Source organism: Herpailurus yagouaroundi, unplaced genomic scaffold (assembly GCF_014898765.1).
Source record: "Herpailurus yagouaroundi ecotype Mexico unplaced genomic scaffold, PumYag 28, whole genome shotgun sequence".
NCBI lineage: Eukaryota > Metazoa > Chordata > Mammalia > Carnivora > Felidae > Herpailurus > Herpailurus yagouaroundi.
Window position 1 is genome coordinate 163,086,510 of NW_024412376.1, and position 25,502 is coordinate 163,112,011.

A 25,502-nucleotide genomic window follows, 5' to 3' on the forward strand; every position below is an offset into this window, starting at 1 on the left:
TCTCTCCCTCTCTCTCCGAATAAATAAGCTTAAAATGAAAAACTATCTCTGTTAACAATGAAATGTTTTTCCTTCGTGAAGTTAAAATAATGAAGAGACTGCAGTTAGAAGGAAATAACATTCTCGTCACCCAGAGACAACTGCTATGCCTCAGTAATTTTTTGCCAAACTTCTTTTTTAACTGGTCTTTTAAATAATGTTTTTTACACTGTGGCCGTACTGTATTACTTTTTATGCTGCCATTTGCTTTCAAAACTATGCTTTAAGCTCTTTGTACAAACTTTTAATGGCTTCGCAATATTTTATCGTGTGGCTGGGCACAAAAATATGTTTCACCACATCTCTATTGTTGGACATTTGGGCTCTTTCCAGTTTTTTATTTTTAGAACTAATAATGTATACACTGGGTACCTAAATCTTTGCATTTTTTTTTTTTTACAGTTTTCTTAGAATAGATTACTTAAAGGAAAATTAGCAAGGTGGAATTCATGAACATTGCTAAGAGTCTTAATTTTTATTCCCAAACTATTTTTCAGAAGATTTAAGCCGGTGGTTTGTTTATCACATCTTCGCCAGCAAAGAAAATTATAGTATTTTACATCTTTGCTAATTAAAAGGGCAAAAATTCAATCTCCGTGTTTTAAATGGAATTCTCTTGCTCAGTGAACCAGAATATTTTTACACACGATTGTTGGCTGTGCATCTAAAATTGGAATTTTGGTCTTCACGCCCAAACAGCCCCTGTCTGCAGTTCAGGGCTACCCCCACTCTTCTAGATGCTTCGGCCAAAATGTTGCTGTGATCCTGGGCACTTCTGTTTTCTGTCCCAGACCTGAGCCCTCACCAGTCTGCAGCAAATCCTGCTGTCCCGTCCCCTCCGCTGCCACCTGGCCCGGGCGGCTCACCTCTTCTCTCAATCACTATAGCTCCTGCGGTCGGGCCTCAGCACGGCAGCCCCAGTCATCCCGGTAAACTGCAGCTCCAGCGCACAGAGCCCTCTGTGGCTCCCCATTGCAGTCAGTGACAAAGCCAGAGGTTCAAATCCTGCAAGACCCTTCATGAATCCGACGACCTGCCACCCCTCAGACATCATTGTCTGCTACTCTCCCATCATTGTCTGTTTGGCCCTTGAGTGTACCAAGGCCATGCCTACCTCAGGATCTTTGCTTTTACTGCCTCCTTCTGCAACATTTGCTTTCTTGTAGTTAAACAATCCGGCGCAGCCTCAGGACCTTTGTACCTGCTGCTCTGTCTGCCTAACATGCTTTTCCCCCAGATACCTGCAGGAGTTGGTTTCCTTGCTTCCTTTAGGCCTCTTCTGAAATGTCATTTTCTCAGTGAGACTTTCCTGGCCTTCTTTTTAAAACTTCCCATTCCTCCTGACACTGACCTCACCCTTATCACTAACTGGTATATGATTTACTTATGTTAATTGTTGTTGGCATTCCCACCAAAACTAATTTACAGTAAGGCAGGGATTTTTTTCTTTCCGATACGCCCCTGGATCCCAAGGATCTAGTGGCCGGGAATTTACTGGCAGCGCTAAGTATTTGAGTGAATGCATGTGAATTTCCTCTCCAGTGCATGGTCTACTCAGATCTTTTGCATTTGTTTGTTTGGGGTCCCCATTAAAATTTTTTTCTATCATAAAATTAATACATGTTCATGATAAAAAAAAATTGGGAATAGTCCAAAATTCACCGGGAAAAAAATTACTGCTGTGATCCTAACTTTGAGAGAAAACCAGTGTTAATTTTTTTTGGTATTTTTATTGAATTTATTTTTTTAACTTACATCCAAGTTAGTTAGCATATAGTGCAATTTTTACTTTATTTCCTGGGAAGATTTTTTTTCTCTGCATAACTATTTACAATTTTTTTAATGTTTATTTATTTTTGAGAGAGAGAGAGAGAGAGAGAGAGAGAGAGAAATAGAGCATGAGCAAGGGAGGGGTAGAGAGGGAGGGAGACACAGAATCTGAAGCAGGCTCCAGGCTCCGAGCTGTCAGCCCAGAGTCAGACGTGGGGCTCAAACTCACAAACCATGAGACCATGACCTGACTTGAAGTTGGACGCCCGACCGAACTGAGCCACCCAGGCGCCCCTCATTTTGTCACTTTGAAGGCATCCCTTGGGGAGTTCGAGAGACGACTAAAATTCAGCTTCAAGTAATAGTTCTCTTTCAAAACATGTTTAGAAATCTGTATTCTGGGGCGCCTGGGTGGCTCAGTCGGTTAAGCATCTGACTCTTGATTTCCTCTCAGGCCATGATCTCGTGGTTTATGAGATCGAGCCCTGCGTGGGGCTCTGCAGGGACAGCGCGGAGCCTGCTTGGGATCCTCTCTCTCTGCTCCTCCCCCGCTCGCTCGTGCATTCTCTCTCAAAACCAGACTTTAAAAGTTCTGTATTCTGTTTGCTTCAAGTGCTTTTTTGAAAAAAAAAAAAAAAATGTTTATTTTTAGAGCGAGATGGTGCGAGCTGGGGGAGGGACAGAGAGAGAGGAGAGAGAGAATCCCAAGCAGACTCCATGCTGTCAGCGTGGAGCCAGACGTGGGGCTCAGTCCCACAGACCATGAGACGATAACACGACTGAGCCCAAATGTAGAGCCGGACGCTTAACTGACGGAGCCACCCAGGCACCTCTTGTGCTTTTCGAGATGTTTTCATTTCTCTTTGTGGAGTTTGTCAAAGAGAGGCCACTTGGTGTTGTGGGAAGGAACAGGCTCTGGACCGAGATGTGTTTTCGGCGTGGACTTTGCCACTTGTCACCGAGAGACCTCGGGCCCGTCCCTCAACTTCTGCATCTCATCTCGTGCCGTAGTCACTTGTGCGTTAATTCTGTCTGCTTTGTGGTGAGAGTGAGATGAGATGACCAATGAGTGACCGAGAAAGACAGACGGCACATTCTCGACAAGTAGACACGAGCACCTCCACTTTAGTTTAGACAGGTAAGGACGAGACTTAGCCCACGTCCGGAAACGATAATTGGAACAGTGTTTATTCAGTGTGTATTTAAATAGCGAGAGGAGGGGCTGGCATCCCTTTTGCTTCCATGGATGTTGAGACCTTCCGTTCTCTTACCTGGTTTGTTGAAGTTTTGTGTGTCCATTTCTCCAAAAGACTATACTTTTCAGTAATAGATGCCCCCCCCCCACCTCTGCTCTTAAATCCTTGTGGTTTTGTGGGGTGTGTCATATATCAGTGGATTCTTTAAATATTTTCATAAATCTCTCACTGGGCTGCATTTGTCCTTTCTTCCTTTCACTGTGGCTGAAGATGTGGCCACCACCTGTCACTTAGCTGGCATTATTGCGTGTGCTTTACGTTGTACCCGCTGCCTGGACCAACCCTTTGTGTCATTCTTAGATGCTTGTCACAGCATTATGTAAAGCAGTGCAAGATGGGTCACACCCTAAAGAGTCAACATTCGTGGAAGGCTTCTGTAAATTAAGATACTTGCCTGTAATAAAATATTTAGAAGGCAGGCAAAAAAGATATTTATGAAGACTTTTAATGGTATGGAAAGTAACTATAATAATGACAATTATATTCATGGCGAGATTCCCAGGATGAAATGAAAATAAGATACACAAAATGCTAGGGAAACCTATGCTGACAAAAATTGCACCTGAGTAGACGGAATTAAGATTTTTGTTTTCTGTTCCTTTACCTATTTTTATTTTCTTTCTAAATTTCCCTGTGTTAACAGATTATTTTCTTGGAAAAAATAACGTGCAAAAAATTGAAGAAAGCCCGTCTTTTTAAGATGGACTCAGTTCACTTAGTTCTTCTCCAATTTCATCAATTAAAATTGTATTCTTAAACCCTGCCTCAGGGTAGAATCCTCTGGTTTTGTTTTTGCTTTGCTTTCGGTGAAGGTCGACTTTAATGCCTACCCTGAAGGACACAGTAAAATTCAGAAGCTCCTATGTATTGATAATCTGTAGTGTGATAGCAAGGGTGTTGTGGCATGATTTATGACAACAAAAGTGTCGGGAAAAGCACAGACTGAGTCCCCGTTTATTAAGTGTGCTTTAGCTCAGCATTTCCCAGAATGTGTTGTGAGCCACACTACTTCTTCAAGATTCGCTGTTTCTCTGGTCCAATTAGAGGAATCCTTCAGTATGGTTTACTCACTTAGGGCACATGTGGGAAAGTACTTGGATTAAGCACCCAACTCTGGCAATCACTAGTTGGAATAGTTTGCTTAAACGTCCTAGGTCTTAGTTTTCCATGTCTATAAAATGGGAATAATACATATGATGGTGGGATTCAAGCGAGATGATAAATAGAACTGCCTAGCACTTTTCTTGGTTTACACGTTACCTGCTGTTATCATTTTTTTAATATCCTCCAATCTCCTATATGTGCAGCGTCTTTAGGAGAGTGTGTTACAGAATCTGAGGAATCCTGAGGTCAGGAGCCTATGTAAGCAGCCTGTCCGCAGAATGTAACACCGGCTGCCCTCCCATGGAGCTGGTGTTCTGGGGAACATACACTGGAGACATAGCTCAGGATAATTCTGTGGGAACAAACTGTAAAATCCCAAGGCCACCTTAGTCACGTTCAAAACAAGCGCCAGCGTGTCATGAGTGAAAGTGGCAGAGTCAGTTGGTGGGAATGGACACTGGTGCAGCTGCTCTGGAAAACAGTCTGGAGGTTCCTCGAAAAATGAAAAAGAGAACTACTCTATGGCCCAGCAGTTGCACGACTAGGTACTTCTCCAAAGGATACAGTAATGCTGATTTCAAGGGGCACCTGCACCCCAACGTTCATAGCACCACTGTCAACTACAGCAAATTATGGAAAGAGTCCAAATGTCCATCGATGGATGAATGGGTAAAGGAGATGTGGTATATATACACAATGGAATACCACTCGGCAATCAAAAAGAATGAAATCTTGCCATTTGCAACAACGTGGATGGAGCTAGAGTGTATGATGCTAAGCGAAATAAGCCAGTCCGAGAAAGACAAATATATGACTTCACTCATATGTGGAATTTAAGAAACAAAACAGGTGAACATAGGGGGAGGAAAGGAAAAATAAGATAAAAACAGAGAGGGAGGCAAACCATCCGAGACTCTTAATGATGGAGCACAGTGGGGGGTTGCTGGAGGGGAGGTGGGTGGGGGGATGGGCTGGACGGGTGATGGGCACGGAGGAGGGCACTCGTTGGGATGAGCCCTGGGTGTCATAAGGAAGTGATGAATCCCTGGGTTCGACTCCTGAAACCCGTACTACCCTGTACGTTAACGAATTTGAATTTGAATTTTAAAAAGTGGCCGAGTAAGGAACTCTGAAATTCTGAAAAAAATAAAACTGGTCAAAAGCGTCCAACTTTTTGGAAGTCTGGAAATTAAGCAGAAATCTGTAGAACCCATGGGGGCATTTATTCAAAAAAAGAGTTGACTCTCAGTAAGAACAGCAAGCTCTGTCGTGTTTTAACTTACCATAGCCCCATTTCCCACTTCCCATCTCAGCACTAGCCTTGAAAATATCAGCCCGTGTTCCTGGTGCTGGAGGGAGCAGTCCGGACCTCATTTACAAAGAATCGTTATTTAAATCTGCTTTCTCCCCGGAAGAAGACTGGCTGGGATGACTTATCTTTATTTTACTTGACTTGGAACTTTCCCATTGCTACCTGGGGTGTGATCAAAATCATTTATAGGCAGATGTTGTAGTCGTGGCTGCATGAGGCAATGGAAAATGGAGTGAATAATAAAGATTAACCCAGAGTCTTGGGTGGAAATGCTGGACAGTGAAATGCTTTGGGAATGAGGGCTTTGGAAAGCTCCTACATGTTCCTGGGACTCTGGAAGGCCACACGCGCTTCCAGAGCTGTGCACATGCTCGAGGAGGACACGAGAAGGTCCTAAAACTCTTAGGACCTTCAGAGTCTGCACCAGCAGGAAGTGAAGGCTCAGGGAGCATCGTCAGCTGCATGGCTGGGTGTTGGAGCTGTGCTTCAACACACACACGGGGGCCCGTCTGCGGACACGGAGAGTTTTTTTCAGTCCAAGAGTGTAAGGAAATATTTTCCAATCGCTAGCTGACCACTAAACTAATGGGACAGAGATTTCATGCCCACACGTGACGAAAGATACAGGCTTTACAGAATTCGTTCAGAGGAGTCGTGAAACAGACAACTAAAACACTAACAAAAACAAACCTTAAGATGGTGAAAAGGGTCTGATTTCCGGTGTTGCCACAACATAATATTTAGTGTCCAGTTTTCCACAAAAATTAGCAAGGATCGTGAGGAAATAAGAACGTAGAGCCCCTACCCAGGAAAATAAACAAAGTAATCAATAAGAACTGTTCCAAGGAAGCCAACAGATTGGGATTTCTAGGTAACGGCTTGATTTAAATCCAGCCTTTAAAATATGTTCAGAGAGCTAAAGAAAACCACACCTAAAGAACTACAAGGAAGTGTGAATATCATCACCAAACAGAAGTATGTTTCACCAAAGAGCATATCAATAAAGAGAAATAACAATGAACCAAGTAAAATTATGGAGTTGTGTATTAAATGTAACAATTCACTAAAGGGGTTCAACATTGAATTTGAGTAAGTAGAAAAAAGAAACCATGAATTTGAACGTAGGTCAGTTAAGATTATCTGGTCTGAGGAATAGGAAGAGGAAAAAAATGAAGAAAAATGAACAGAGCCTCCGAGACCTGTGGGGTGCCATCAGGTGTATCAACATACTCATATAATGAGAGCCCCAGAAGGAGACAGGGGAGAGAAAATGGCAGAAAGAATATTTGAAGATCTGGGGTGCCTGGGTGACTCAGTCAGTTGTGTCCGACTTTGGCTCAGGTCATGAATTTGTGGTGCGTGAGTTCGAGCCCCGTGTCGGGTTCAGTGCTGACAGCTCAGCGCCTGGAGCCTGTTTCAGATCTGTGTTTCCCTCTCTCTCTCTGCCCCTCCCCTGCTCACACTCTGTCTGTCTCTCAAAAATAAGTAAACATTAAAAAAATAATAAAAAAAGAATATTTGAAGGTCTGATTGTCAACAGTCTTCCAAATTTGATGAAAAATTTTTTTTCAAATTTTTATTTAAATTCTAGTTAGTTAATGTATAGTGTAATATTGGTTTCAGCAGTAGAATTTAAATGGTTCATTACTTACATGGAACATCCATTACTCATCCCAACAAGTGCCCTCCTTAATGCCTATCACTCATTTATGCCATCCTCCACCCACCTCCCTCTATCAACTCTGTTCTCTGTCATTAAGAGTCTCTTACGGTTTGCTTCCCAATCTCTCTTTTTTTCCCTTACCCTGTATTCACCTGTTTTGTTTCTTAAATTCCACATGAGTGAAATTATATGGGATGTCTTTCTCTGCCTGATTTATTTTGCTTAGCGTAGTACACTCTAGCTCCATCCACATCATTGCAAATTGCAAGGTTTCATTTCTTTTGATGGCTGAGAAATATTCTATTATATATATACATATATGTGTGTGTGTATATATATATGTATATACCAATATATTCCACAGTTTCCATACAACTTTATGAAACTGTTAATCTACACATATAAGAAGCTCAAAAACTCTAAATAATATAAATTCAAAGAGATACACCTTAGGTTAATCAAACTGTCAAAGGTTTAAGATGAAGAGGGTCTTGAAAAGAGAAAAGTGACTCATCATATGCAAGGAGTCCTCAATATTAACAGACAGTTTGATCACAAACCATGGAGGCTTAAAGGCAGTGAGATGAAATATTCAAAGTGCTGAAAAAACATGCTGTCAACCAAGCATTCTATATCCAGCAAAACTATCCTTAAAAAATGAAGGAGAAATCAAGATAGTCCCAGATAAACAAAAATTGAGTTTGTTCCCAGCAGAACTACCCTTCAGGAAACACTAAAGGGAGTCATTCAGAGTGAAATGAAAAGGGACGGCTGGGTGGCTCAGTCGGTTAAGCGTCCAACTCCTGGTTTCAGTTCAGGTCATGATCTCATAGTTTGTGAGTTTGAGCCCCCCCATTGGGCTCTGCATTGATGGTGCAGAGCCTGCTTGGGATTCTCTCTCTCTCCCTCTCTCTCTGATCCTCCCTGGCTTGTGCGCTCGCTCTCTCTCTTTCTCTCTCTCAAAATAAAACAAAACAAACAACAACAAAACAAAACAAAGTGCAATGAAAAGATGCTAGACAATAACTCCAGTCTACGTGAAGAAATAAAGAACACCAGCAAAGGTAACTATATAATGGAATACAAAGTGCAGTATAAATATATTTTGTTTGTATCTTTTTATTCCATCCATACTAAAATACAACTACACAAACCCATTGTTATAAATCTTTGTTGGTAGACACACAGTGTTTAAAGAAATAATTTGTGGTAATAACAACATGAAAGCATGAAGGGGCAAGTGTATGAGCAAAGGTTTTGTATATTTAAAATTAAATTGGTATTAATCTAAGCTAGACTGTTGTAAATTAAGATTTTATTATAATACCTAGGGAAACCACTAAGAAGTTGCTTAAAAATATATAGGAAGCAATGTTATCTTGATGATAGACCTCCAGGATTCTGTAAGTCTTCTTTAACATATGAAAATTCCTTTAGAGACTTTCTTTATCTCTATCTTCCTAACTTAAAAGTATATAATCACTCACTCCTCACAATTGCAGTACAACTCTTTCCTCCCATGGGTCCTGTCCCCACGCTTTACTCAAAACACCTTTTTGCACCAAAAAAAAAAAGTATATATATGAAAAGAAATGATAAAAAAAGTAATTAGAGTATACTAGGAAAATCTCTTTAACAAAACAAACGCAGTAATGGAGGAATTGAAGAACAAAAAAAGATATAAGAGATATGGAAAACATATTAAAATGGCAGAAGTAAGTCATATCTTGTCATAGTTATATTAAATAGAAATGGATTAAACCCTCCAGTTAAAAGGAAAATATTGGCAGAATGCCTAAAAGATAGGATCCTCCTATCTTCTGCCTCCTGCTTTCTATTCAAAGACATAAATAGATTGAAAGTAAAAGGGTCAGTCCAGCAAGAAGATTTAACAATTGTAAACATTTATTCATCTAATAATAGAGACTCTAGATACATGAAACAAAAACGGGCATAACTGAAGGGACAAAGAGGCAATTGAACAATAATAGTGGAGACTTCAGTACTCTCTTTCAATAATGGGTAGAACAACTAGACAGAATTAGAAAGTGAACTGAAGACTTGAACAACACCGTAAAACAACCACACCTTCGAGGCATATATAGAACACTCCACCCAACAATAGCAGAATACGTATTTTTCTTATTGTCTATGGAACATTTTCTGAGATACACCACATATTGGACACAAAACAAATTTCAATAAGTTTAAATGTATTTAAATCATACAAGTATGTTCTGGGACCACAACAGAATAAAATTAAAAATCAATAAAGGAGGAAATTTGGAGAATTCACAAATACAGAAAAATCAAAAAAATATACTCCTAAATAATGAACATTGGAAAATAGTTTGATATGAATGAAAATGAAAGCCCAACATACTAAAACTTATAGGATGCAGTGAAGACAGTGCTCAGATGGAATTTTAGAACTGTAATACCTATATTTAAAAAAAGAAGAGGGGCGCCTGGGTGGCTCAGTCGGTTGAGCCTCCGACTTCGGCTCAGGTCATCATCTCATGGTTTGTGAGTTCAAGCCCCGCGTCGGGCTCTGTGCGGACAGCTCAGAGCCTGGAACCTGCTTCGGATTCTGCGTCTCCTTCTCTCTCTGACCTTGCCCCACTTGAGCTCTGTCTCTCTCTGTCTCTCAGAGATAAATAAATGTAAAAAAAATTTTTTTTAATAAAATAAAAAAAGAAGAAAGATCTCAAGTCAGTAGCGTAAATTTCCTATCTAAAAAAATAGACAAAGAGGAGCCAACTGAACACAAAGCAAACAGAATGGAAATAAGTGAAATAGAGAATAGAAACATAATAGAGAAAATCAACAAAAAAATTTGTTCTTTGAAATGATCGATAGAGTTGTAAAGACTTCAGTTACAATGACCAAGAGAAAAAGAGGGAAGACTCAAATTTCTAAAACTGGGAATGAAAGTGGTGACATTACTGTTGACCTTATAGAAAGAAAAAGGATTATGGGGCAGTACTATGAACAATTGTGTGCCACCAAATTAGAAAATCTTGGTGAAATGGATAAATTCCTGGGAACGCGCAAACTATAAAACTAACTTAAGAATAGATAGAAAATCCAGCTAGCCTTGTAACAAGCAGACAGCATTTGGTAGTAATCAAAAATCAGAATCTTTGAATAAAGAAAAATTAAGGATCAGATAGCTTCACTGATGAATTCTACCAAACCTTTAAAGGAGAACTTATACAGTTGTCTCAAACTCTTTGAAAAATGTAAGAGGAGGGAATACGTCCCAACTCATTCTTTGGGATCAATATATCCTAATATGAAAGCTAGACAAAAACATCACCAGAAAAGCAAAATACAGACTAATAACTCTTGATGAATATAGATGCAGAAATCCGCAATAAGATACTAAAACCTGAATCCGTATAAAAAGGGTCATGCACCGCAATCAAGTGAAATTTGCCAAAAGACAACAAGTTTGGTTCAACTTAAGAAAATCAATTAATGTAGTATGCCATATTCATAGAATAAAAAATGTCACACAGTCATGTCAGTAGATGCGGAAACATCATTTGCCAAAACCCATACTTGCTCGTTATAAAAAAACATTCAGCTTACTAAAAGCACAAAAGAACTTCCTCAACCTGGTAAGAGGCATCTATAAAAAACCAAAGCTAACATGGTACTTAATGGTGAAAGATCACACGTTTTCCTCCTAAAATTAGGAACAGAAAAGGATATCTGCTCTTATCACTTTCTTATTAAGATTTTATTTTTAAGTAATCTCTACGCCCGGTGTGGGGCTGAAACTCACAACCCCATGATCAAGAGTCACAATATCTACCCGCTGAGCTCTTACCGCTTCTATTGAGCATTTTCTGGAGATTCTGGCCAGGGTATTTGGGAAAGCAAAAAATTAAATAAATAAATAAATAAATAAATAAATAAATAAATATTAAAGAAGTAAGCAAGCAAATAAATGGCATCCAGATTGGAAAGGAAGATGTAAACTTATCTCTGTTTGTGGATGACATGATCTTATGTAGAGAAACCTCCACAGAATCTACAAAAAAAGCTCTCAGCATAGTTGTATAGTACAAGTTGTATGGTACAATACGATGCATATTAAAACGTCCTTCGTACTTTTGTACACTAGCAATGAACATTCCGAAAATGCATTTTAAAAAACAATTCCATTTAGGGGCGCCTGGGTGGCTGAGTCGGTTGAACGTCCAACTTCGGCTCAGGTCATGATCTCACAGTTTGTGAGTTGAGCCCCATGTTGGGCTCTGTGCTGACAGCTCAGAGCGTGGATGGAGCCTGCTTCAGATTCTGCGTCTCCCTCCCTCTCTGCCCCTCCCCAGGTCACACACCGTCTCTCTCTCAAAAATAAATAAACATGAGGAAGTATAAGATTGCATACTGCACACTACAAAACGTTGAAAAAATTAAAGTATACCTAAGTAAATAGAAAGACGTTCTATGTTCACGGATTCGTATACAATATTGTTAAGATGGTAATAGTTCCCAAATCGATCTACAGGTTAAAGGCATCCCATATACAAAAATCCAGTTGCCTCTTTGGCAGAAATGGAGAAACTGATCTTAAAACATATGTGTCGAGGGGCGCCTGGGTGGCGCAGTCGGTTAAGCGTCCGACTTCAGCCAGGTCACCATCTCGCGGTCCGGGAGTTCGAGCCCCGCGTCAGGCTCTGGGCTGATGGCTCGGAGCCTGGAGCCTGCTTCCGATTCTGTGTCTCCCTCTCTCTCTGCCCCTCCCCCGTTCATGCTCTGTCTCTCTCTGTCCCAAAAATAAATAAACGTTGAAAAAAAAATTAAAAAAAAAAATATGTGTCGAAAAGTGAAAGTTTGACTTATTTGCCAGTTTCACTTTACATGGAAACCCCAAAAGGCTGCACCAAAAAGCTGCTAGAAGTGATACATGAACTCGGCAAAGTTGCAGGACATAAAATCAATGTACAGAACTCGATTGCATTTCTATACATCAATAATGAAGAAACAGAAAGAGAAATCAAGAAATGGATCCCATTTATAATTGCACCAACAAGCATAAAATACCTAGGAATAAGCCCAACCAAAGATGTAAACGATCTGTATGCGTAAAACTATTGAAAAAGTTATGAAAGAAATTGAAGAAGACACAAAGAAACGGAAAAGCATTCCGTGCTCATGAATTGGAATAGCAAATATTGTTAAAATATCAATACTACCCAAAGAAATCTACACATTCAATGCAATTCCAATCAAAATTGCACCGGCATTCTTCTCAGAGGTAAAAACAAACGACCCTAAAATTTGTATGGAACCACAAAAGACTCCAGATAGCCAAAGTAATGTTGAAAAGAAAACCAAAGTGGGAGGCATCACAGTCCTGGATTTAGCCTGTACTACAAAACTGTATCATCAAGACAGTATGGTATTGACACAAAAATAGACACATAGACCAAGGGAATAGAATTGAGGACCCAGAACTGGACCCACAAATGTATGGCCAACTCATCTTTGACAAACGGTGCTGGGATAACTGGACAGCAACATGCAGAAGAATGAAACTGGACCACTTTCTTACACCATACACAAAAATAAATTCAAAATGGATGAAAGACCTAAATCTGAGACAGGATACCATCAAAACCTTAAGAGGAGAAAGCAGGCAACAACCTCTTTGACCTCAGCCGCAGCAACTTCTTACTCGACATGTCTCTGAAGGTGGGGGGGGGGGGGGGAGGAAAGAACTATTGGGACCTCATCAAGATAAAAAGCTTCTGCACAGCAAAGGAAACAATCAACAAAACTGAAAGGCAACAATGGAATGGGAGAAGATATTTGCAAGTGACATATCAGATAAAGCGTTAGAATCTAAAATCTATAAAGAACTTACCAAATGCAACACCCGAGAAACAAATAATCCAGTGAAGAAATGGTCAAAATACGTGAATAGACACTTTTCCAAAGAAGACATCCAGATGACCAACAGGCACATGAAAAGATGTTCAACGTCACTCATCATCAGGGAAATACAAATCAAAACTACAATGAGATACCACCTCACAACTGTCAGAACGGGTAAAATGAACAACTCTGGAAACAGCAGATGTTGGCGAAGACGCGGAGAAAGGGGAACCTTTTTGTACTGTTGGTGGCGATGCACATCAGTGCAGTCACTATGGAAAACAGTATGGAGGTAACTCAGAAAACTAAAAATAGAATTACTCTACGACCCAGCAATTGTACTACTAGGTGTTTATCCAGAGGTTACAAAAATGCTGATTCAAAGGGGCACATGCACCCCAATGTTTATAGCAGCACTATCAACAATAGCCAAAATATGGAAAGAACCCAAATGTCCATCAACTGACGAATGGATAAAGCCGATGTAGTTTATATATACAATGGAGTATTACTCAGCAACCCAAAAGAACGAAACCTTGCCATTTGTGACGATGTGGATGGAACTAGAGTGTATCATGCTAAGCAAAATAAGTCCGTCAGAGAAAGATAGGTATCATATGATTTCACTCGTATGTGGAGTTTAAGAAACAAAAGAGATGGCAATATGGGAAGGGAAGGAAAAATAAGATAAAAATGGAGGCAAACCGTAAGAGACTGTTAAATACAGAGAACAAACTGAGGATTGCTGGCGGGGAGGTGGGTGGGGGAATAGTCTAGATGGGTGACGGGCATTAAGGAAGGCACTTGTTGGGATGAGCACTGGGTGTCATAAGGAAGTGATGAATCACTGGGTTCTACTCGTGAAACCAACACTACCCTGTATGTCAATGAACTTGAATTTAATTAAATAAATTTGAAAAAACAAAAACAATCAGCTATTTATTTAGTATTCCTTTTTAAGAATTTGAGAGTGGTTGACACATAATGTTATATTAGTTTACTGATGTGCGGCACAGTGATTTGACAAATTTATACCATATGTTATAAATGTATAACAAGTGTATAACAAGTGTAGGGGCTCCCGTCATCTTACAATGCTATTTCAATATCGTTGACTATATTCCCTGCGCTGTGTCATTTATTCTCGTGACTTACTCATTCCGTAACTGGGAGCCTGTGTCTCCCCCTCCCTTTCACCCATTTTGCTACCCCCTACATTAAATATTTTTAACAGAAAATAAAAAGTGTCAGTAAAGTGTGGAGAATTGGAGCCCTCGTAAATTGTTGGCACGATGTAAAATCGTGCAGGGGCTATCCAAAAACTGTTTGACCGTTCCTCAAAACCTTAAACTTACAGTATGACTCCACGATTCTACTCCTAGGTATATACCAAAGAGAACTGAAAACACATGTTCGCAGAAAAATGTGTACATGGGTGTTCATAATAGCATTATTCTTAATACGCAAAAAGTGGAAACACCCAAATGCTTATCGGCTGCTGAATGGAGAGACAAAATGTGGGCTATGCATATGAGGAAATTCTGTTCCAGCCTTGATGAGAACAAAGCACTGACCCACACCATGGGCAAACTTTGAAAACATTGGGCTAAGTGAAACAGATTGGTCACAAGAAACCACATCTGGTATGATTCCGTTTATTTAAATAATCCAGAATTAGCAAATCCATAGAGACAGAAAGTACTGTTTGCCTAGGGAATGGGGAAAGGGTTGTGCAGGGGGAGGGGAGGTCAGGAGTGACTGCTGACAGGTACGGGGTTTCTTTTTGGGGTCTTGAGATTCTCTGGATGTAGAGGTGTGGTTGTACAACATTGTGAGGGTACTCCAATCCATGAACTCTATACCGTAAGATGGTGAGTTTATGTTGTGTGAACTATATCTCAATAAAAGTATTGTAAAAAATAATCAGACGAGCATGATAGTTAATTTTATGTGTCAACTTGACTGGTCATGGGGTGCCTGGGTGTCTGGTTAAACATTTAAACGTTTACTTCTGCGTGTGTGTTGGTGACGGTGTTTCCAGAAGAGATGAACAGCAGTGGAGTGAGTAACGTGCATTGCCCTGCCCTACGTAGTTTGGGCAACATCCAATCCAAGGAGGACGTGAATAGAACAGGAGGATGAAGGTAGGATTTGTCCTCTCTGCTTGACTGCTAGAGTGGACATCAACCTTCTGGCCTCAGGGTTGCAGGTGCTCAGGCCTTCAGACGCAGACTGGAATCTATGCCATCAACTCTGTGGGGCTCAAGCCCTCCCACTATATTGCCAGCCTTCTCGGGTCTCTAGGTTACAGAGAGCAGATTGTAAGACATCTTAAACTCCATAATTGTGTGAGCTAAGGCCTTATAATAAAATTTTGTAGAGATACGAATATAGATCTGATAGATTCTCTTTTTCTGGAGACCCTGATGAATGCAGCTAGAACAAAGAAAAGAAATCAGCAGTGGCCATATAGTATTTATTTTCTGCTCCCAGTTATTTCTGAATCAATAGTGCAATCTTAGGGCAAGCCTTGCAATTAATTCCTTCAGCTGGCCTGCATTTACTGCGCTCACACTAGCTTCTAGCCCCTCTGGTGTAGACAGAAATGAGGCTTGGGCTCCCCCTGGAGGGGCTCACTGCTTGGCAGGTGAGACAGACTTAAGTTGGGTCTCACGGCCTCCAGGGCGGTGCTCTTGTTGACAGAGACCAGCTTTGCTTGGGTGGGGAGGGCTTTGGGAATGAGGAGTAGGGGCATTTTCACCAGGAGTGGGCAGTCTGAAGGCATGTGAGTGGTGTGGTTGGGGTCCACGCAGCCGCGGCTGAGGGCCCACTGGGAAAACATCATCCTGACTTCAGATGCCAGGCTGGGGTTTGAACTGTAACTTAATGCTAAGTTGAAGGTTATATGGCTTTAAGAACATTAACAGATACAGCGTTCTAAAAACATAATGGGGTTTGTTTATTAAGATAGTATGTATTATTCTAGGCTTCCGTACTTGGTTTGGGTAAACATTGGTGAGTAAAAGAGGCATCGTCCTTTTCGGTGACAGCATGATTTATGATGGGGAACATGTATAATATGTTTCAGTAACCCATTCTGTTTTATTTTTTTAATTTTTTAATGTTTATTTATTTTTGAGACGGAGAGAGACAGAGCATGAGCGGGGGAGGGTCAGAGAGAGAGGGAGACACAGAATCCGAAGCAGGCTCCAGGCTCCAAGCTGTCAGCACAGAGCCCGATGTGGGGCTCGAACTCACGGACTGCAAGATCATGACCTGAGCCGAAGTTGGACGCTTAACCGACTGAGCCACCCAGGCGCCCCTCTGTAACCCATTCTTATTAGAATGGTTAAGTAGCTAGGGGACGTATTGTGATGAAATGCTATTAATCACTCAAAGTCATGTTTGTTGGTAATTTTTTTTTTTTAACTTTTTACGTTTATTTACTTTTGAGAGAGAGAGAGAGAGAGCGCGCGGAGGAGGGGCAGAGAGAGAGGGAGACACAGAATCCAAAGAAGGCTCCAGGCTCTGGGCTGTCAGCACAGAGCCCGACATGGGGCTTGAACTCGCGAACCTTGAGATCATGACCTTAGCCAAAGTCAGACACTCAACCAACTGAGCCACCTGGGCGCCCCTTTGTTTGTGGGTAATTTTGATGGGAGATGTTTAAGGTGTAAGTGACAGAGCAGGTTACTGAGAAGCACTGATGAAAAGAAATGACTGCCGAGAATTGTATCACTAGTTTCCTTTTGGTGGAAACACAAATAATGTTCATCATCTTTTCTATACTTTTCTATAATTCTTCAAGTAGGAAACTAGTTTCTATAACACGTGCAGTCACATAGTTAAAAAAAAAATCCGTTAACTCACTCAGAATACTCCTAAAAAAGCTAGACCTTTGGATCTATACTATAATGCTCTTCAAGAATTTTCACATGGCTGGTTTGAAGGATGGAGAGTACGGTCTTTGCACTTTTGAATTTTTGTACTTTCCTGTAAAAATAATAATAAGATCTCCTCTCCTCTCTCAGCATGGTTAGCTGTTTGTGAGGCTGGAGGAACCAGCAGGTGATCCGCGTTTCTGCACACCCACCGTTGAGAGTGACCACGTTATCCAAGAAAATTGATCTGCGGGTTTCCCTCACTCCAGATGGCATTTTGACAATAAAGATAAAGCATCCACACCGTCACGGCACACATCCTGCTCAATTAGACTCCCCCATCTCACCCCGGATCTGTTGAAGGGGCTGCTTTATTTTTAGGTTTTTCACTTTGAATTTGAGGAGTGCCTTATTTTTTTTTTTTTTAAATCAAGCTATAGGCCTGAGTGGTGTTTTGTTGTGTCGTAGCTTTTGGAAACTTGGCATCTTGGCACTTGCGGAAGCCAGTTGGGAGCCCCCTGTGGTTTATCTGACACTGTGGGAAGAGGGAGGGTAGAGTACACGTGTCAGCCCATGGTCAAGACTCTGACCCCTTTGGAGATGGCCGCTTCTGGGCCACTGTGTAAAAAGCCTGGGTGACTGCCAATGGGCAGGAAAATAGCAAATATTAACACTCGTGGCAACTAAAATTACTTCCACGATGTTAGTGAATTTGTGAAGGGGGAAGGACTAACATTCATTGAGCTCCTGCTAAGCGCCAGGCACATTGCATGTGGATGCTCATTTAACCATCACGGTGGCCCTACAAGGTGTTTTTATTCCCACTCTGTAGAAGGTGAAATTGAAGCTGAGAAAATAAGGAATTTACCCACCTCGTAAGTGGCAGAGCTGAGATTTGCACCTCCGTTGTTTCAATTCTAAAACCCTGTGTTTTCTTCTTATCCAGACTGTGCTTTATGTATATGAAGTCTTAGTTAATCCAATTGGCTTTCTTACCCTATGGTACTTTTATTGTGGGATGGAAAAGGGAACATGAAAACCATTGTGTCGCTAACTGGGGAAGCCTGCCTGGTTTCTGCCTTAAGTGGGTGTGGTCACACTCCATCAATGTTGGTTGAATGAATGAATGATATACTTCAAAGCATAACCCATAAAAATGGTACAAATGTTGCTTCTTGTTATACTCATATACGTACGTACGTACGTATGTATGCATGCATACGTGTATTTAATTTTGTTGTTGTGATAACACTTCACATGAGAGCTAAATTTAAAAAAAATTTTTAAGTGTATAGTATACTACTGGTGACTCTAGGTTCAATGTTGCATAAAGAACCCCAGAGTTTATTCTTCTGCCATAAATAAATGTTATGCCCCTTGGTTATAACTCCCCGTTTCTCTCCTCTCCCAGCCCCTGGCAACCACCATTCATTCTACTCTTTGAGTCTGTGGATTTGACAATTTTAGATACCTTCTAAGTCAAATCAGGCAGGATCTATCTTTTTATGACTGGCGTGATTCACTTAGCATACTGTCCTCAAGGTTTATCCAGACTGTCACATATTACAGAATTTCCCTTTTTTAAAAAAGGTTAGTATCCAAAATACATAAAGAACACCTACCACTCAACACTGCCAAAACAAATAATCCAGTTAAAAAATGGACAGAAGACATGAATAGACGTTTTTCTGGAGAAGACGTACAGGTGGCCAACAGGCACCTGAAAAGATGCTCAGTATCACTCATTATCAGGGAAATTCAAATCAAAACCACAATGAGGTACCACCTCATACCGCTCAGAATGGCTGAAATCAACAACACAGGAAACAATAAACGTTGACAAGGACGTGGAGAAAGGGGAACTCATACAGTGTAACTGTTGGTGGGATGCAAACTGGTGCAGCCCCTCTGGAAAACAGAATGGAGGTTCCTCAAAAAGTTAAAAATAGAACCACCCTGTGATCCAGCAATTGCACTACTAGGTATTTACCCAAAGGATCCAAAAATACCGACTCGAAGGGATGTATGCACCCCGATGTTTATGGCAGCATTATCCACAATAGCCAAATTATGCAAAGACCCCAAGCGTCTATTGACTAATAAATGGACAAGGTCGATGTGGTATATGGTATATATACATACATACACATATAATGGAATATTGGAATATTACACATAAAAGAATGACGTCTTGCCATTTGCAGTGATGTGGATGGAGCTAGACGGTATGACGCTAGGTGAAATAAGTCAGAGAAAGACAAATACCATATGATCTCACTCGTGTGTGGAATTTAAGAAAAAACAAATGAACACAGAGGGGTGAAAAAAAAAAGAGAGAGGCAAACCAAGAAACAGACTCTTAACCATAGAGAACAAACTGATGTCACCTGAAGGGAGGTGGGTGAGGGGGATGGGTGAATTAGGTGATGGGGATCAAGGAGTGTACTTGTGATCAGCCCCGGCTGTTGTATGGAAGTGATGAATCACTGTATTGTCCACCTGAAACTAATATTATAATACATGTTCACCAACTGGAATTTAAATAAGAATTTGCAGAAAAAAAGTCTGAATAGTATTCCATTGTACTTGTATACGACATTTTAGTTATTCATCACTTGATAGACATTTATGTTGTTGCTGCCTCTTGGCTACTGTGAATAGTGTTGCAATGAACATGAGAGTGTTAATATCTCTTTGCGATTCTGTTTTCAATTCTTTTGGATCAGTGCCCAGAAGTGGGATTGCTGGGTCATATGGTAATTCTGGTTTCAACTTTTTGAGGAACCTCCATACTGTTTTCCATAGCAGCTATGCTGTTCTGCATTCCTACCAGCAGTGGCCAGTGGTTGAAATTTCTCCGAATCCTCACCGGTCTTGTTTTTTGCTTTAGTGTAATGGCCATAGTGACAGTTGTGAAATGGTATCTCATTGTAGTTTTGGTTTGCATTTACCTCATGTTTAGTGATGTTGAATATTTTTTCATATATCTTGTGGACATTTGTATGCCTTCTATGGAGATATGTCTACTGAAGTCTTTTGCCCATTTGATAATAGGGTTATTAGAGGGACGCCTAGGTGGCTCAGTTGGTTAAGTGTCTGACTTTGGCTCAGGTCATGATCTCACGGCTCGTGAGTTTGAGCCCTGCATAGGACTCTGTGCTGACAGCTCAGAGCCTGCAGCCTGTTTCAGATTCGGTCTCCCTTTCTCTCTGCCCCTCCTTTGCTCACACTCTGTCTGTCTGTCTCTCTCTTTCTCTCTCTGTCTCCCAAAAATAAACAATAAAACACTTTAAAAAAGAAATAAAATTGGGTTACTAGACTTTGTTTTAACTATTGAGTTGTAGAAACTCCTTATATATTTTGGAGACGAGCCCCTTATCAAAAATATATAGTTTGTGATATTGTCTCCCATTCTGTGGGTTCTCCCTTTTCACTTTGTTGATTATTTGCCGTGCAGAAGCTTTTTATTTTTAATGTACTCCCAATTGTTTATTCTTACTTTTGTTGCCCGTGCTTTTGGTGGCATATCCAACATATCATCTTAAAGATTTTGCTGTTAAGAAGTTTTCCCCTATGTTTTCTTCTACAATCTTTGAGTTTTATGTTTATGTCTACAACCCCTTTTGAGTTGATTTTTGTGTATGGTGTAAGATAAAGGTCCAATTCCATTCTTTTCCATATAAATATCTAGTTTTCCTAACATCATTTTTTTTAAGAGACTATCCTTTTCCAATCTCCATCTATTGAGATGTCATAGATGTGTATTCTTGTCCTTGTCAAAGATCAGTGGGTCATATGTATGGAATTACTTCTGGGTTCTCTATTCTGTTCTATCGTCTTTATGTCTGTCTTTATGCTAGTAAATTCTAGCTTTGTTCTTATTTCTCAAGATTGATTTGGCTGTTTGTGGTTTCATATGAATATTAAAATTGTAAAAACTGCCAGTGGGATTTTCCTAGGAATTTTATTGAATCTGTAGATTGCTTTAGGTAGTAAGGACATTTTGATAATAAAGTCTGCCAATCCATGAAACAGATGCTTTTCCATTTGTGTCGTGTTTTATTTCTTTCATTCCGTGTTTTGTAGTTTTCGGGATACAAGTCTTCCACCTTCTTAGTTAATTTTATCCTAAGTATTTTATTCGTTTTGGTACTGTTGTAAATGGGATTATTTCTCAAATTTCCTTTTCAGATAGTTCATTATTAGCGTATAGAATCACAACCGATTCTTGTATATTGATTTTGTATTCTTTACTGGATTTATTAGTTCTAAAGGTTATTTTTACTATATAACCATAAAACCGTAGTTTACAAAACTTAAAATCTGTAAAACTTCGTTTTTTTTTAAATATATTTAAGAGCATGTCATCTGCAAACAGGGACAGTTTTCTTTTTTTCAGTTTTGATGCTTCTTATTTATTTTTCTTGCCTAATTGCTTTGTCTAGAATCACCACTACTCTGTTGAATACAAGTGGTGGTGGGGGGTATCCTTGCCTTGCTCTTGATCTTAGAGAAAAAGCTTTCAGTCCCCCCCCCCCCCCGCTTTATGTATGTATGTATCTTTTATTGAAGTATAGTTGTCACACAATGTTTCATGTGTACAACATAGTAATTCAACTTTATATATTATGCTACATTTACAGGTATAGCTACTATCTGTCATCATACAATGCTATTATAATACCATCGACTATATTCTCTATGCTGTATCTTTCATCCTCATGAGTTATTTATTCCATAACTGGAAACCTATGCTTCTCACTCTCCTTCACTCCTTTTTGCCTATCACCCACCTGTGGCAACCATGAGTTTGTTCTCTGTATTTATTGGTCTGTTTCTGCTTTTGTTTGTTTTGTTTTTTAGATTCCACATATAAGTGAAATCATACGATACTTGTCTTTCTCTGTGTGACTTATTTCACTTAGCATAATACCTACTGAATATTATGAGGATGATGTTAGCTGTAGGCTTGTCATGTATGACTTTTATTACATTGAGGTAGTTTACTTCTGTTCCTAGTTTGTTTATCAGAGCGTTTATTATGAAAGAGTGTTGAATATTTTCAGATGCTTTTTCTCCATCTATTGAGATATCATGTGATTTTTATCTCTCATTCTGTTAATCTGAAGTATCACAGTAGTTGATTTGTTTATGTTAATCCATTCTTATATCTCAGAAATAAAACCACTTGGTCATGGTGTATGATCCCTTTACTGTGCTGTTGTATTTACTGTGCTATAGTGTTTTGTTGAGGATTTTTTCATCCATATTCGTCAGGGATATTGGCCTGGAGTTTTCTTGTGGTGTCTTTGGCTATGGTATCAGGGTAATGCATGACTCATAAAATGAATTTGGAAGTGTTTCTTCCATTTCAGCTTTTTTGAAGATTTTGCGAAGGATTGGTGTTAATCGTTCTTTAAATGCTTGGTAGAATTGACCATTGAGGGGCGCCTGCATGGCTCAGTAGGTTAAGGGTCCAACTTAGCTCAGGTCATGATCTCACGGCTCATGGGTTCGAGCCCCACATTAGGCTCTGTCTCAACAGCTCAGAGCCCGGAGCCTGCTTCAGATTCTGTGTCTCCCTCTCTCTCTGGCTCACAGCACTTGTGCTCTCTCTCTCTCTCAAAAATAAAAAAAAAATTCAAAAAAATAAAAAAAAAGGAATTGACCATTGAAATCATCTGGTCCTGGGCTTTTCTTTGTTTGGAGGTTTTGATTATTGATTCAATCTCCATATTAGTTAGAGATTCGTGTCGATTTTCTATTTTTTCATGATTTATTCTTGGTAGGTTGTATGTTCCCAGAAATGTATCCCTGTCTTCTAAGTTTATCCAGTTTGTTGATGTATGATTGTTCCTGCTGGTCTCTTACGATCTTTTTATTTCTGTGGCATAAGGTGTTATGTCTCTTCTTTCATTTGTGGTTTTTTAACCTGACACTTCTCTCTTTTTTCATACTTAGTGTAGCTAAAGGTTTGCCAATTTTGTTTATGTTTTCAAAAAACCAATTTTAGTTTCATTGTTTTTTTTTCCTGTTTTGATCTATGCTTCATTTCATTTATTTCTGCTGTAATATTTGTTGTTTCTTTCCTTTTCTTAAATTTGGGCTTCATTTATTCTTCTTTGTCTTGCAACTTGAGATGTAAAATTAGGTTTTTATTTCAGAGCTTTCTTCCTTTTTAATGTAGGTGCTTATTAATATGAACGTCACTCTGAGTACTACTTTTTCTGCCTCCCATAAGTTTTGATATATTTTCATATTTGTCTCGAAGTATTTTCTAATTTCCTCTTTGATTTCTCCTTTAACCCAGTGATTGCTCACAATTATATTGTTTAATATCCACATACTGGTGAATTTTCCAGTTTTCCTTCTGCTATTAATTTCTAGTTTTCCAATTTTGTCAGAAAAAATACTTAATATGCTTTCAGTCTTCTTAAATTCATTAGGACTTGTTTTATGACTTAACATGGGATCTATCCTGGAGAAAGTTCTCTGTGTGCTTGGAAAGAATCTGTATTTTGCTGCTGCTGGGTAGAACATTCAGTTTATGTCTCGTAGCTCCATTTGTCTACAGTGTTACTCGAGTCTTCTATTTCCTTAATGCTCTTTGGTCTCAATTTTCTGTCCATAATTGAAAGTGGGGTGTTGGAGTCTCCTACAATTATTAGATGGCTGCCTGTTTCTTTCTTCACTTCTGCCAATGTTTGCTTTCCGTGTTTAGGTGCTCTGATGTTGGGTGTGTATACATTTATAATTGTATTTTCCTTGTGGATGGACTGTTTTTTTTTTTTAATTTTTTTTTCAACGTTTATATATTTTTGGGACAGAGAGAGACAGAGCATGAACGGGGGGGGGGGGCAGAGAGAGAGGGAGACACAGAATCGGAAACAGGCTGCAGGCTCTGAGCCATCAGCCCAGAGCCTGACGCGGGGCTCGAACTCACGGACCGCGAGATCGTGACCTGGCTGAAGTCGGACGCTTAACCGACTGCGCCACCTAGGCGCCCCGTGGATGGACTGTTTTATCATTATATAGTGTTTAATCTTTATCTTTTGTGACAGTCTTTGACTTAAAGTTCATTTTGTGTAAGCACCGCCACTCCTGATTTCTTTTGGTTATCTCTTATATGGAATATATTTACCCATTTTTTCACTTTTAGCCTAAATGTGTCCTTAAGTGTAAAGTAAGTTTCCTATAGGCAGCATATAATTGTGTTTTTTTTTTAAATTATTCGAACTGAAATAGGTCAGAGAAAGACAAATACCATATGATTTCACTCATACGTGGAATTTAAGAACAAAACAGATGAGCATAGGGGAAGGGGGGTAATGAGAAGAGGGAAACGAACCACAAGAGACTCTTAACAAGAGAGAACAAACTGAGGGTTGATGGAGGGAGATGGGTGGGGGATGGGCTAGATGGGTGGTGGGCATTAAGGAGGACACTTGTGACGAGCAGTGAGTGGGTGTTGTATGTAAGTGACGAATCACTGAATTCTACTCTTGAAACCAGTACTCTACTGTAGGGTAACTAAAATTTAAACTAAAAAATTAAAAAAATCATTCAGCTCCTGTGTATCTTTTGATTGGTGAGTTTAATCTATTTACACTTAAAATACCTATTGATAGGAAAGTATTTATTATTGAAAGTTTGTTGGTTTTCTGTCAGTCTGGCAATTCACTTACCTGTCTTCCTCTCTTGCTGTCTTCCTTTGTGTTGTGTTGATTTTTTTTGCATTGATCTGCTTTGATTCTCCTTATCTGCTGTGTAACTTCTGTAGGTATTTGTGTGTGATGTAGTTACCCTGGGGACCAGATAAACTATTTTACAATTATAACAGCGTTTTAAGCAAACGACTTAAGTTCAAGTGCACATCAAAAATGCTATACTTTAATTTATCCCTCTACATGCTTTATGTTATTGTGGTCACAATCTGTATCTATTTATACTGTTTACCTTTCAAGATGTTTTTTCATTATAGTTGTTTTTAATACTTTTGTCTTTTAACTATTGTACTGGAATGAAAAGTGATTTACTCACCGCTGTGTTGTAGTGCACTCATCTGTATACGTCTATGTATATGTCTATGTATTTACCTCTACTGACAAGGTTCATATTTTCTCATGCCATGGTGTACTCTTAAGTGTCCTTTTGTTTTATCTTGAAGGATAGAAGACATTAGTATTTTCTGTAAGGTAGTTCTACTGGTGATGAACCTCCTTAGCTTCTGTTTTTTTGGGGAAAGTATTTATCTTTCCTTAATTTTTGAAGGACAATGTATAGTACTTTTGGTTGGAATGGTTTCTTTCCTTTGGACACTTTGAATATATCCTGCCACTCCCCTCTGACCTGCAACGTTTTTGCCAAAAAGTCTGCTGATTGTTTTATGGGAATCCCCTTGTACATGACAAATCACGTTTCTCTTGCTTCTTTCAAAATGGTCTCTTTATCGTTGACTTTTGACAATTGGATTATAATGTGTCTCAGTGTAGATTTCCTTGGGTTCCTCTTATGTGTTATCTTTTGGGCTTCTTAGATCTGGATGTTCATTTCTTTCCCCCAGAGAGAAATCTTAGCGAGTTTTCAGC

The 25,502-nt window shown here is 39.6% G+C and overlaps 1 protein-coding gene across 4 annotated transcripts in view; it reads left to right on the forward strand.

Moving 5' to 3' along the window:
- STK32B (serine/threonine kinase 32B) overlaps window positions 1-25,502 on the forward strand; it is a 393,226-nt gene that overhangs the window by 23,368 nt on the left and 344,356 nt on the right. The window lies entirely within an intron of this gene.